Genomic DNA, 12,982 nt, shown 5'->3' with positions numbered 1-12,982 from the left:
GGCATTTGATTTTACAGTCTGGGGAATTTTGAAGCATGTGTAAGTCTTAATGTTTCAGATAAGCAGCATTTCTCTGTGCACTGAAACCATAGGAATTCTAGTTACAACCTGGTGGTTGCTCTATTATTACAAAACATTTTTGCAGTGTGGTTGACTTGTCACTCACTGAAATTAAAAACCTCCAGGTGATGCACAACATCATAAAGTGGGGCCTGAAAAACTCAACGGAAAGAAAATCAGTAAATAACGAAACTGAAACAGTGCAGGCAATTCAGTTACTGAAATGTGATTTCACCTCCACAGAAACTGCAGGTGTTCACCAAACAGTTTGTAGTAGTTTCCCAAGTACTTGTGCTCCATGGGAATACTGACATTAAGTCTTGTATATTTTCATGTCCCGTCTTTAAAAATTTTTTTAAAATATTTCTTTTTATTGATTTCAGAGAGGAAGGGAGAGGGAGAGAGAGATAGAAACATCAATGATGAGAGAATCATTGATTGGCTACCTCCTGCACGCCCTCACTGGGGATCAAGTGCAACCAGGGCATATGCCCTGACCTGGAATTAAACTGTGACCTCCTGATTCACAGGTCGATGTTCAATCACTGAGCCACACTGGCTGGGCCATAAGTCTCCCCTTTTAAGGCAGAGTATACTTGAGCTGCACTAAAATGACAAGGAGCCAACTCTGAAAATCTTTATTCAAAATGGATAGTGGGACAAATATACATTATATATATACTAGAGGCCAGTGCACTAATTCGTTCATGGGTGGGGTCCGGCTGGCCCGCCCCAATGGGGGAGGAGGGCAGCGATTGGTGCGGGCTGGTCAGGAGGAGGGGCCACAGACAGTTGGCTGGCTGGCCTTGCCCCCTGGTCAAACGCCTGGTTGAACTCTTGGTCGAGGGAACAATTTGCATATTAGCCTTTTATTATATAGGATACATATACATATATCTTCTATAATAATAAAAGTGTAATATGCAAATTGACTGAACGACCAAACAGCAGAATGACCATCCAGATGACCTTCCAGAAGACCAAGCTATGACACACACTGGCGCCAGGCCAGCCAAAGCGGGTGCGATGCGATTGGTCAGGGGGCCCCACCATTACCCCATGATCACCCCTGCCGAGGGAGGCCCAAGCCACCCTCTGTAGGGCAATTGATCAGGGGGGTTGAGGGGAAGGGCTCCGTGATCGATCACTCCAAAGAGGGAGGCCCAGGCTACCTGGCCAGCGGCACTGCGACAGGTGGGTGGGGGCTTACCTCTGTGCAGTGACCAATTGTGGAGCCCCAGCCGGGTGGCGGGGCCTCCCTCTGCTGGGCGATTGATTGTGGAGTCCCGGACTGTGAGAGGGCACAAGCTGGGCTGAGGGACCACCCCCCCGAATGCACAAATTTTGTGCACCAGGCCTCTAGTGTACACACACACACACACACACACACCACCACACACACACACAGTGTGTGTGTGAAGTACACATATACATTCCTAACTCTGGTTTGTGGGTCATGAAAAATAAGAAGGCAGGTAAGGTAAAAAGCAGCAATAGAGAGAACTAGACAATACCAAGCCTCATTTTATCCTCCAGGCTTTATCATTTGCTCGAAACTTCTGCAAAAATATTTAAACATTGAGTAAAATGGAAGCACTTAAATTTTGCCTACAAGAACCATAGGACTTTATTGTTAACTAGGACTATCAGAATGAGAAGGGTCAGAGGCAAAAAGAATATTAAAAAGGTGTTAAGTCTCAATAATACACAATTTAAGTGGAAATGTTTAAACACAACAGAGGAAAGACATACTAGCCAACTAGGAGCTTGAATTTAATAAGTACTCAATACACCCTAGAATAATCGCTTTTTTTCTCTTTATGACTTTCAAGTTTGCAAGACTAGTTAATACAATACAGTCAGTAAAACTAGTTAAAGGAAGAGTTTGCCTCTAGAGTGAAATTTTCCATTAGGATCCATTAATATTTGATAAGTGCTTCCACTTCAATGAACAAGTAAAACATTTAAAGGATTCTCCAGAATTGTGTCTGTGATGCATCAGATAAAGGAAAGATTTAGTGCCATATGTACATACTTGGTAATTAACTGCCTTTTAACCGAGTTTTTTATTTTATCATCAGCCCACAGAAGATAAGAGAGCAAGTTCATGGTAGACAAGAGAAAAGTAGTATTTGGAATAAAGTTTTTAAATCAAAGAAACATTTAAAAAAATTAAAATGTTCACTAATTTTATAATTATGAGTTAAAAGATAATCTTACAGTTACATCTAGCTTTGATTATATTAATTTTATTAAAGATTGTACAAAAATATATTTGCAAAAAAAAAAAGCAATGTTAGATTTGGTTAAAAGTAGCAATTATTTTTTTTATTTGATTTTGAGAGAGAAAGAGATCGATTTGTTGTTCCATTAATTTATATATTCATTGGTTGCTTCTTGAATGTGCCCTGACCTAGGATTGAATCTACAAACTTGGCGTATCAGGACAACGCTCTAACCAACTGAACTGCCTGGCCAGGGCAAAAGTGGTAATTCTTTTTAGCCTCAATAGTCACATTCCTTAGACTATATCCACCCTGGAAAATATGAAACATTACAGAGACACAGGATCACTGTTCTCCCTTTCATTCATAATAGTAAGCAACTATTTTTGTTTTTCCCTGTGTAATAAAACTTTACGTTTACCAATTCTGTGTTTAAGTCCGTAACATTAACAATCAGTTATCCAAGTCTGTCCTATTCATTCATTTGATTTATTCTACAAATATTAACTGAGAGCTTATGAAGTGCCAGATTGAGTGCTTGGCATCAGGGAGATAAAAGTAATCTAGGCAATGTCCTTGGCTGCATGGAGGCTATCCCATGTAATAAAAGCCTAATAAGCTAAGTGTCCAGTCATCCGATTAACCAATCAAAGCACTGAATGGATGACTGGACACTTAGCTTATTAGGCTTTTATTATGCTAAGGCTGCTCAACCACTTGCTATGACATGCACTGATCACCAGGGGACAGATGTTCCAACCGGTAGGTTAGCTTGCTGCTGGGGTCCGGCTGATCAGGACTGAGCGAGACGGGCCAGACATGTCCTGGAGCCCTTCTGGGCCAACCTCCCACGTCCCTCCCCAGCCCCAAAAGTGCATCGGTGGGGTCCCTTGGACTGGCCTGCACCCTCTTGCAATCCAGGACCCCTCAGGGCATGTCAGAGAGCTGGTTTTGGCCCCATCCCACAGACCAGGCTGAGGGACCTCCACTGGTGTGCCAATTCATGCACTGGGCCTCTAGTGTTTTAATAAGAAAGTAGTTTCAAATTCATCTCACTGTAGATATCTTTCCTGACTTAGTACTGTTCACACATTATCCAAACACAATTCTTTGATGAAAGAAAGTCTCTTATTCTCATGTAGAAATCTGTGTGTGTGTGTATGTATATTAGTGGGTCATGAAAGATGAGAAGGCAGAGAAGATAGAAATCATACATATGAAAAAAAAAGTCACCAGAATTAGACATTTAGGTCAAATGCTGCCCTAAATTAATTCTCCTAGGGCACATTACTGACCTGTGGTGGAGGGGGTAAGAATCAATTACAGAAAGTAATGGAATAATAATACTAATATGGGTTTTCAGAAGGAGAAATCATACATCTGCCATGTCAGATCAAGTTATAATCCCTCTCTCCATTCCTTTTCTGCCCACCACATGAAAAGAGTGGTCAACATTTGTTACATGTACTATTTTTACAACTGTTTATTATAGCAGCTCTTGCAATTTACTCCTATCATTCTATAGAAACTGCTTTCTTCAAGGTCATCTACAACCACCTAATTGCCAAACTACAGCCTGTTTTCAGTCCTTCTTCATGTTTGGCAGAGAATAAGCACTGCTTCTCAGAAAGGTAGTTACCACCTCTTTTGAACCTCAAACCCACTTTGGATTCCTCGATAGTGTTCTGGTTGTACACATACCTTCCTGAGGTACACTGTGCAGTGGAAACTGCACACATTTTGACCTCTGACAATGTGCTTATCTTCCCAGAGTCTGTTTCCTTCCTCTGGGAGTCAAACATGACCACAGACCTCACTGTTATGGGGATCAAATGAAATAGCATATATAGAGAGTCTAGCAAAACATTTGCACATAGTTGATGTTCAGAAAATGTCCGTCTCTTCTTTCTGCTTTCTCTGTATCCTCAGGCATCCTTGGCATGGATGTGGATGTCCCACAGATTCTATCTCATTTGACTCTGCATTTAATACCCTCTACCCCTGCCATCTCACCCACCGCAATGCTGACTCCAAAATCTAGGTCTTTTATTTTTCTTACCATTCTTTAGCTCCAATTCCACATTTTTAACTTCCTATGAGGGAATCATCCAAGTGGATAATCTGCCTGAACCTTAAACTGAACACGAATAGTCCCAATGCTTGTAGACCAGGTATTAAACTATCTCTTTCAATTAGTTCTTCCTACTCACTGCCTTTCAGGCAACAGTATTTTCCCATGTTGTGAAATCATTGTTGACCTCCCCACACCCCACTGCTAAAATGTATAGATCTGGAGCTATAATGTCTCTCAACATTTAACATTTCACTGCAATCATTTTAGTTCACTGTCTCAGTGCTCTTTGGTTAACTAGGCTATTATAGCAGAAGCTTTAAGAAAATCCATTTTATAAATGGTATGGACAAGAGCCAGAATATAAGGGATTAATGAAAAGCACAACAATCACTGACAACAGACTAGCTCTTCAAGAAGTTTGGTTAATTGAATAGTCTGAGGGGATAATGAAATTAAGAATAAAGGACAGGTGTGTGCCTGTGCCTCTGTGTGTGTGTGTGTGTGTGTGTGTGTGTGTGTGTGTGTGTTTAACTTTAAAGCACTTGCAGGAAGTAGGGAAGGAGTCAACAAAGAGCAAGAAATGACTGTTTCCTAATTAATCACATTCACTCATTTTCTGCCAGATATTGTAAATCTATAATATTCTAGGCACAATGCTAAGTGTTGGGTATATAATGGTGAGTAAAATCAGATATGGAACCAGTCCCTAAAATCTTCAAGTTGAGGGAGGGAGACAGACATCAATAAAGTAATCATACAATTAAATGTGAAACTGAACTGAATGTGAAAATAGGACAAGTGCTAGAAAAGATAAGTGCCTGGTGTTATGAAGGCCTATTTATAAAGACATTTAATCTAGTCGAGCAAATCAGGAAAAGTTTCTTGAGGAAGAAACACTTCCTCAAGTTCTGAAAGATGAAGAGAAATTAACCAAGGGAAATGGGGAAGGAAAAACATTCTGGATAGAGGGAACAACCTGTGTGTTATGGTGAGAAAGAGTATGATGAGAAGGACTGAAAGAAGGTAAGAGTAGCAGGAATGGGGAAAGCATGATAGGGTGATGTGAGAAAAGCTAAAGAAGGGGCTGGACCACACAGGGCCACCTAGGCCACAATGGCAACCTTTGAAGGAATCAGTACAAGGTGGAGGACAGGAGTATATCTGCCTCCAGATATCTGCAAGACTGATCTTCCTTAAGATCGTAGGCACAGACTTAAAGTCCCCAAAGCACAGGCTGCATGATGATACCCTCGCTCAAAACTTAAGTGACTCACTGTCCACTGAAATAAGTTTAAAATATCTATCTCTACAACAGACCCAACTTCCCAAACACTCTTTACAGTTACCTTGTACTTTTACTACAGCTCTTCTTTTTTCATGCTATAGGTACCCCCTAGAACAGCGGTCGCCAACCTTTAGGACCTCACGGACCACCAGTGGTCCGCTGCCCTACAATGCCCCTGTCTTTTCATTTCTGTTTTTTAAAACCCATTCTATCTTTGGGGCCCATCACAAATGCTACTTCTGTGCAACCTCCTTTTGATGTTCCTAGTCAAGATCTTTGCTTCTTTGAACCCCCACAACAGTTTGTGCTTCTTTTTGCCACTTAATACATTCAACTTCTTATTGTAGTTACCTGTCCACAAATTGATTTTTCCTTTTCTCAATCTCTAGCAGGCTATAAAGTGTTTAAGGGCAAGGGCTTTGTTCAACCTTTGTATCACCCACAGGGCCCAAGACACAGTCTTACCCACAGCAGCTGTTCAAAAAAACATTTGCTGGCTATTTTTTGAGTGAGATTTCTCTGAATTTGAGAACATTGCCATTATCATGTAGACGACAGCTTCTACACTGATTTATAGTTATGATGCTATAGCAAAATGTGAGCCTTATTTCCTTTTCTGGTATACATGGGCACTTCTTATGATGGTTTTCATGACATGATATTAAAGAAAAAAAAATTCAAACACACTCTTTAGAAGAAAAACCAGGGCTGCAAGTAAGGTACTTATTAATCTGTTAGTTAACAGTCAGATGATACTATCTCAGAGGAGAAACTCAAGTTACTGTACCATACCTAGTTCAAAGATGTATTAAGGAATTTTTGGGATCTTTTCATCAATAAGAAAAAAAGTAGGAAGCCAAAAAGGAAAACGTTATTCTAGAATTATTTTAAAATTTTCCTTAAATGTGATCTGAACACAGAATCAAAAACTCTCACATAAAGTAATAGCTTTTGAGACATTCCTATTCATTGATAAGATTTATTTCTAGAATAAAATATAAAAATAATGTGGAATGGAGAAAAAAAGGTTCATGATTGTGGCGAGAATTCTGTAAGCAAAATATTTCAAAGTATATTTTTACATTAAAAAAATCAACTTATACATTTCATTTTGCTCTTCACCAATTTAGTATAACGCTGAGGTACTAAACCACCCAGTTTCCTTCTGCATCCAGGGAAGGTTCCCATCTTTGATGCAGAGAGCAATGTACTGTCAGCTAAGTCTGTAGAAAGAGAGTAAAGGAATCTTGGGGGTGTTCTTCCCATTTACCTAATGAGTAATCTGTAATCCTTCCTCAGAAAGAGTGACTAACCATATCATTCCATGCATATCTTTGTCAAGCTTAAAAACTAAGATACCTAACAAAGCAGTAATACTTAGGCAGTGTCACCATGGCTCTCTATCAGCAAAATCCAATTGTTTCCTGTGCTAACTATGTTCCTCTTCCTTGTCTCTTTCAGTAGCCTTGGACATACTGCATTATTGAAAGCTCCTTACTTATAACATCTCAAAGTTGAATTCATACTGCCAGGTTGATTTAACATGGGTTTAGTTCAACCCCTCATTTTGCCAACAAGAAAAATAATGCACAGTGAGGTTAAGAAATTTGTGCAAGGCTACACTGCTAGTGCAAGGGGAAAAATAGGATATCATACAGAATGAGACTGAATTTAGGGTTTTAAGAGACCCTTGCATAGCTAAAGGTGGTTGCTGGGGTTAGGGAATTACATATAATAAAATATATGTAATATATGTAATAAAAATAATAAAAATATAATGCTTGATAAAAATTATTTGAATAAATTTAAATTGCACTTAATTTTATTGTAAGCACAAACCTAAAGTTCCCAAATTTGAAAACCAAGAGGCATGTGAGGCTATTACTATTAAAAACTTCTAAGAAAAATAAAGTAGACAAGAACATACCACAAAGAAATATGCCATTATGGGCTTTCTATTTTAGAACTATTATGTAGAATATTGAGATAAAAACTTTGATTATAAAAGACTATGGATAGCCAAATAAAATAAAATGTTTTTCTTATAACAGATGGTTTATATCCTGATAATGTTTGCATTTAATGCTTTAGGATTACCTATTAATAAGGAAGCAGGGATGCTTTCCATTGATATTTCTAATTCAAAAGAAACAAGTTCTTTGTAACTCACTTTGTAGTGATATATTACACACAGGTTTGTTTAAAGGGCTGGGCTGTAGTGACTTTAAAACTTTATATCTAAATCCTGTTTGTGACAGATCTATAGAGGAGGTTTGTAGATCAGTGTTGGAAAGCTTTTTTGTCATAACTGTTGCTATGTAACAATTTTCTCAGAATAGTGGCTCCAACTTTTTCCCCAATGCTCTAAGATTGAAAGCATGCTCACACTCTTATAGGGCAGAGCCCTCATGCTTCTTGGCCACCCTGCCCTGTCCTCTCCGTGAGCTCAGTCAGGTTGTGAAGATGTCATGGCAGACATGGTGACTGACTCCGTAGGTCAAGGCTGTGACTTGCAAGGGCAAGTGCTACTTGCTACTTACTGTCACAGTGCTGCTGTCACTGCTGCTGGGATGGGGCAGTTGGAGAGCACATGTTTTTGCTGAGAATCCTTGGGAACTTTAATATGTATTGTGGCCAGAAGTTAAAAAAAACAAAACACCTAACATTATAAAATTGCCAAAAATATGGGGAATTCTGAGGGGAAAAAGTAAACAGTTACTATTTTTTCTTTAGAAAATATTTGGATTCTCACATAGCCCTGGTGGCTGAGGGTAAATTCTCAGCAATGAATATAGGGAGGTTGAAAATCTAAGTATTGTTTAAACTTTACAATGAAAAAAGTACGTGATAGTATACACCATAAGATAAATCCAAGATTAACACAAGCAAGAAAAACAAAAAACAAAGAAGAATGTTATGGATATGGAGGAATCCAAAATAAATACCACTAGTTACGGTTCAGACATTTAACTTATATGGTCTCACATTCAACACTATTATCTGTTTCGGTATGTGTGGAGGTGCTCACACGTACTCATTTTGCATGTGTAGTAGAAATTCCTAGAACCTAAGAATTTGATATTATAAGTCCATGAAAGTCTACAATCAAATAGAATAGGCATATTTAAATTAGAAAAAAATTGCAAATATAAGCCTCTATGACTACTGAGTATGAGAGGCAAGAAGAGATGACCTTTAAAGTTCAATCATGGAGCCTTATACATTGCCAGTGGAAATTAAAAACAGTGCAGCCACTGTGGAAAACAGTATAACACTTCCTCAAAAGGTTAAACACAGAGTTACCATATGACCTAGTATTTCCACTCCTATATAGTATACCCAGAGAACTGAAAACATATGTTCATACAAAAACCTGTACCAAAATATTCATAACACTCAAAAGGTAGAAACAACCCAAATGACCATCAACTGATAAATCAATAAATCAAATGTTGTATTACCCATAAAATGGAATATTAGTCAGCCATAAAAAGAAATGAAGTACTGTTGTATGCTACAATATAAATGAACCTTGAAAACATGATGTCAAGGGAAAGAAGTCAAAAACAAAACACCACAAATTATATGATTCCATCTACATGAACTGTTCAAATAGGTAAATCTATACACAGTACATTACTGGTTTCCAGGGGATGCAGGAAGGGGAAATTGGGACTAAGCTTATACATCTGAGGTTTCTTTTTGGGGTGATAGAAATGTTCTGGTTTTAGAGTATGGTCATAGTTGCATATATAATGTAGTGAATATACTAAAAACCAGTGAATTGTACACTTTATTTTATGTTATATGAATTACATCTCAATAAACAAAAAATTCACTTAAATATAAAAAAATTCATAATTATAAGGCAACATAAAAATTTTTCCCAATGATCTTCTATTATGGTTTCAAATACTCAGAACTAAATAGGGAATGTTAAGAGAAAGGCTTTGGAATACTCCTGAGAACCAATAAATTTCTAAGGAACCATCTCTTCATTTTTCATTGTGTGTTCACACATTTTTCCAAGGATATTAGTGATGGGGGAGGAAGGGCTATAAAAAACAATATGCTGAGGCAAAAAGCCTTAGTCACATCTTTCCATTCATGCCAGGTACCCTAGGGAAGCAACTCTCCCAAGTGTCTATCTGGATGATGGTTACCTAAAGTGGCTGCCCATGTCCAGTGAAGGCTTTTGTTTAGTGATCATGGTTAAGTTGAGCTTGTTTAAATACCATTTCCCAGGACTAACATGCTACTCCCTCAATGACTGGAATACTCAAAGCTTTTAGAGGGAATAAACTATTGCATGGTCTCTGCCTAGGAAGTGGGCCACAGTTCATTGGAAACAGACAGTTCACGTAAATAAAATGAAAGCAGACATTTCTGATGATGATCTTGAAAGCTTTCCATTAGACAACATCAAGGTCATAAAACTAGGAATAGCATGTATCTACGTTAGACCATCAAAAGTCACTGTCTACCCTCTATTCTTTCTAAAACAAAGTATTAATCTCCTTCATTAGATAAGCAAATCATTTCCATAGAACATAACACATACCTCTTTCCCTGGCTACCCATTAAGAGACATTAAAAAAAAATCTTTATTGTTGAAAGTATTACAGATGTCCCTTTCCCCCCCCTTGACTCCCTCCACCTTACTCCCACCCCCTCCCTAGGCCTTCCCCTACTGTTTGTGCATGGGCTATGCATATAAGCAAATAAATTCTTTGGTTAATCTCTTCCAGCACCCCTCGCTCCTTCCCTCTGAAACGTGTCAGTCTGTTGCATATTTCAATGGCTCTGGATCTGTTTTGTTCCTCAGTTTATTTTGTTGATTAGATTCCACATACAGGTGAGATCATGTGATACTTGTCTTTCTCTTATTTTGCTTAGCATAATACTCTCCAGGTCCCTCCATGCTGTCTCAAAAGGTAAGAGATCCTTCTGTTTTACAGTTGCATAGAAGAGACATTTGACTCCTATCTACAATTAACCATAGATCATCAAAATACAAAGTAGTAGTCTATTTACATAGGTTCCACATTCAACTTGGGTGGAAAAGTTACATTTTTAAATACAAGAAGTCAGGGGCTGGGAGGAGGGGAGAGAAATGGAGATATCTGTAATACTATCAATAATAGAAAACATTAAAAAAATATAAGAAGTCTTTGAGGAAACTGATTCCCATTTCTGGTATGTGGACTGCACATAAAGAAAGTCAGGCTTGGTCTACTTGCTTCTCCATATACTTCTCTATTGGCTTCTCGTGGGCTGTCAGCCTTAGCCTGAACCTTTCTCTAGATTTCTCAGCTTTAGGTCAACATCTGCATAGTCCCCTCTTGTGTTATTGGCTCAAGTATAATGACAAAGATCAAAGAAGATTGGGAAGACTAAAAGCAAAGGGAATATATGTGTGTGTGTGTGTGTGTGTGTGTATAAATACATAAAGACATTAACTAGCTTTACACAGCAGAGTACAGATACTGAAATATTTATAGCAGACTATATATATTTATACAAATTTTTATGAAAAATCATGCATCAAGACTATGAAAAGAGCCTAATAATATGTGGAAAAACTAGATTCAGCTTTGTATTATTTCAATATATAGTATGTCAGAATCATGACATACTATGATCAAGTTCAATTAAGATATAAAATTACTATAATCAAGTGCTTCTGCAGTAATACCATGTTAGTTTATTGCACTTGTAATCAATTATTTAAAAAAAACAAATAAAAAAACTGGGTCAATTATATCTATCTATCTATCTATCTATCTATCTATCTATCTATCTATCATCTATCTATAAAACCCTAGTATGCAAATAGACCAAACGGCAGAACAACCAAACAACCGGTGGCTATCACATGCGCTGACCACCAGGGGGCGTGTGCAGAACATGGCGGGCGTCGGCTGTGGCGGGGTGGTGGAGGTGAGCGAGGGCGCCAGACCAAGGCAGTGCGGGGCGCCAGTTGCTGTCATTGGGGCAAGCCTCTGGTGGTTACTCAAAATTCTTTGTTCCCACGCGGTGCCGCAGTTCCGCCTAGAGCTCGCACCTGCTGCCAGCGCTGGTCCCGCTTGCACACGCTGCTGACACTGGAGCCTCCGCTCGCACCAACAGTGGGTATGAGCAGTGGCTGCTAGCCCCCATCGCTCCTCAGGGCTTCTCTACCTTCCCCTGCTCCTAAGGGGTGATCAGGGCCAGCAGCCGCCTCTCACACCCACTGCCAGTGCTGGCCCCAATTGCTCCACACCATCAGCGGGTGCGAGCGGGGCTGGCGCCGTTAGCGCACGGGAGGGGCGGCGGCAGGAGCAGGGCTGCCGGCACACAGGGGACCAGGGGCCATGGCAAGAGGGGCCAGGCAGGGGCGTGGAGGATGGGCCGAGACCCGCCCCTGTGCCCACCACAGCCTCACGACCCACAGATCTTTACAAGGTGCATGAATTCATGCACTGGGCCCCAGCTATAGGTATTCTATGTGTAAGGAGTTCTTAAGAACCTTTGTTAACTATAACATTAAATAAAAAATTAAGAGAATTTAAGGGACATTTATTCCTTTAGTGTTAAATAAATGTACACTGCTTCCCTATGTTCTTAGAACTATTTAGGGTTTGAATACATAATATAAATATCAAAAAATGTTGCAGTTTCACTGGCCATTCAAATCCCATGAAAGTAAATGAAGTGGGAATGGATCATAATGTCTTTTTATAGATGCATTTCATTGAGTGTGCAAAGATCAAATATACCAATTTGATCAATTTCTTTCTTAGGTTTTATGGATATAACATTCTCATTAGTATATACCAGTGGTCGGCAAACTGTGGCTCGCAAGCCACATGTGGCTTTTTGGCCCCTTGAGTGTGGCTCCCGCCACCGACACTACGCTTGCCAGCCATGAGCCTAGCTTCTGGCTGAGCCTAGCTCCCGGGGAGCAGGCCTAAGCCGTCAGTCGGACATCCCCCAAGGGCTCCCAGACTGTGAGAGGGCACAGGCTGGGCTGAGGGACCCCCTGAGTGCATGAATTTTGTGCCCCGGGCCTCTAGTAATCTATATATATAAAAGCCTAAGTGACTGTTGTGACCGAACAACTGGAATAACCGGTTGACCAGTCACTATGATGCGCATTGACCACCAGGGGGCAGATGCTCAATGCAGGAGCTGTCCCCTGGTGGTCAGTGCACTTCCACAGCCAACCTCCTGTGCCCCGCCCCCCCCCAGGCCGGCCAACCTCCTGCAGCCCCTCCCCCCCCAGCCCCCCACTAGCCAACCTCCTGGGGTCCCTCCCCCCGACCAAACTCCTGTGGCCCCATGGCCCCGATCGCCAGC

General features: G+C 40.0%; 1 protein-coding gene across 3 annotated transcripts in view; it reads right to left on the bottom strand.

The window, feature by feature from the left end:
* The window catches only part of RPAP2 (RNA polymerase II associated protein 2), a 107,268-nt gene that overhangs the window by 30,889 nt on the left and 63,397 nt on the right, over nt 1-12,982 (bottom strand). The gene's annotated exons all lie outside the window — the stretch shown is intronic.

Source organism: Myotis lucifugus, unplaced genomic scaffold, assembly GCF_000147115.1.
Source record: "Myotis lucifugus unplaced genomic scaffold, Myoluc2.0 scaffold_110, whole genome shotgun sequence".
In the NCBI taxonomy this organism is placed as follows: domain Eukaryota; kingdom Metazoa; phylum Chordata; class Mammalia; order Chiroptera; family Vespertilionidae; genus Myotis; species Myotis lucifugus.
The sequence above is the reverse complement of the archived record's forward strand: the minus strand, read 5'-3'. Positions and strand labels throughout refer to the sequence as shown.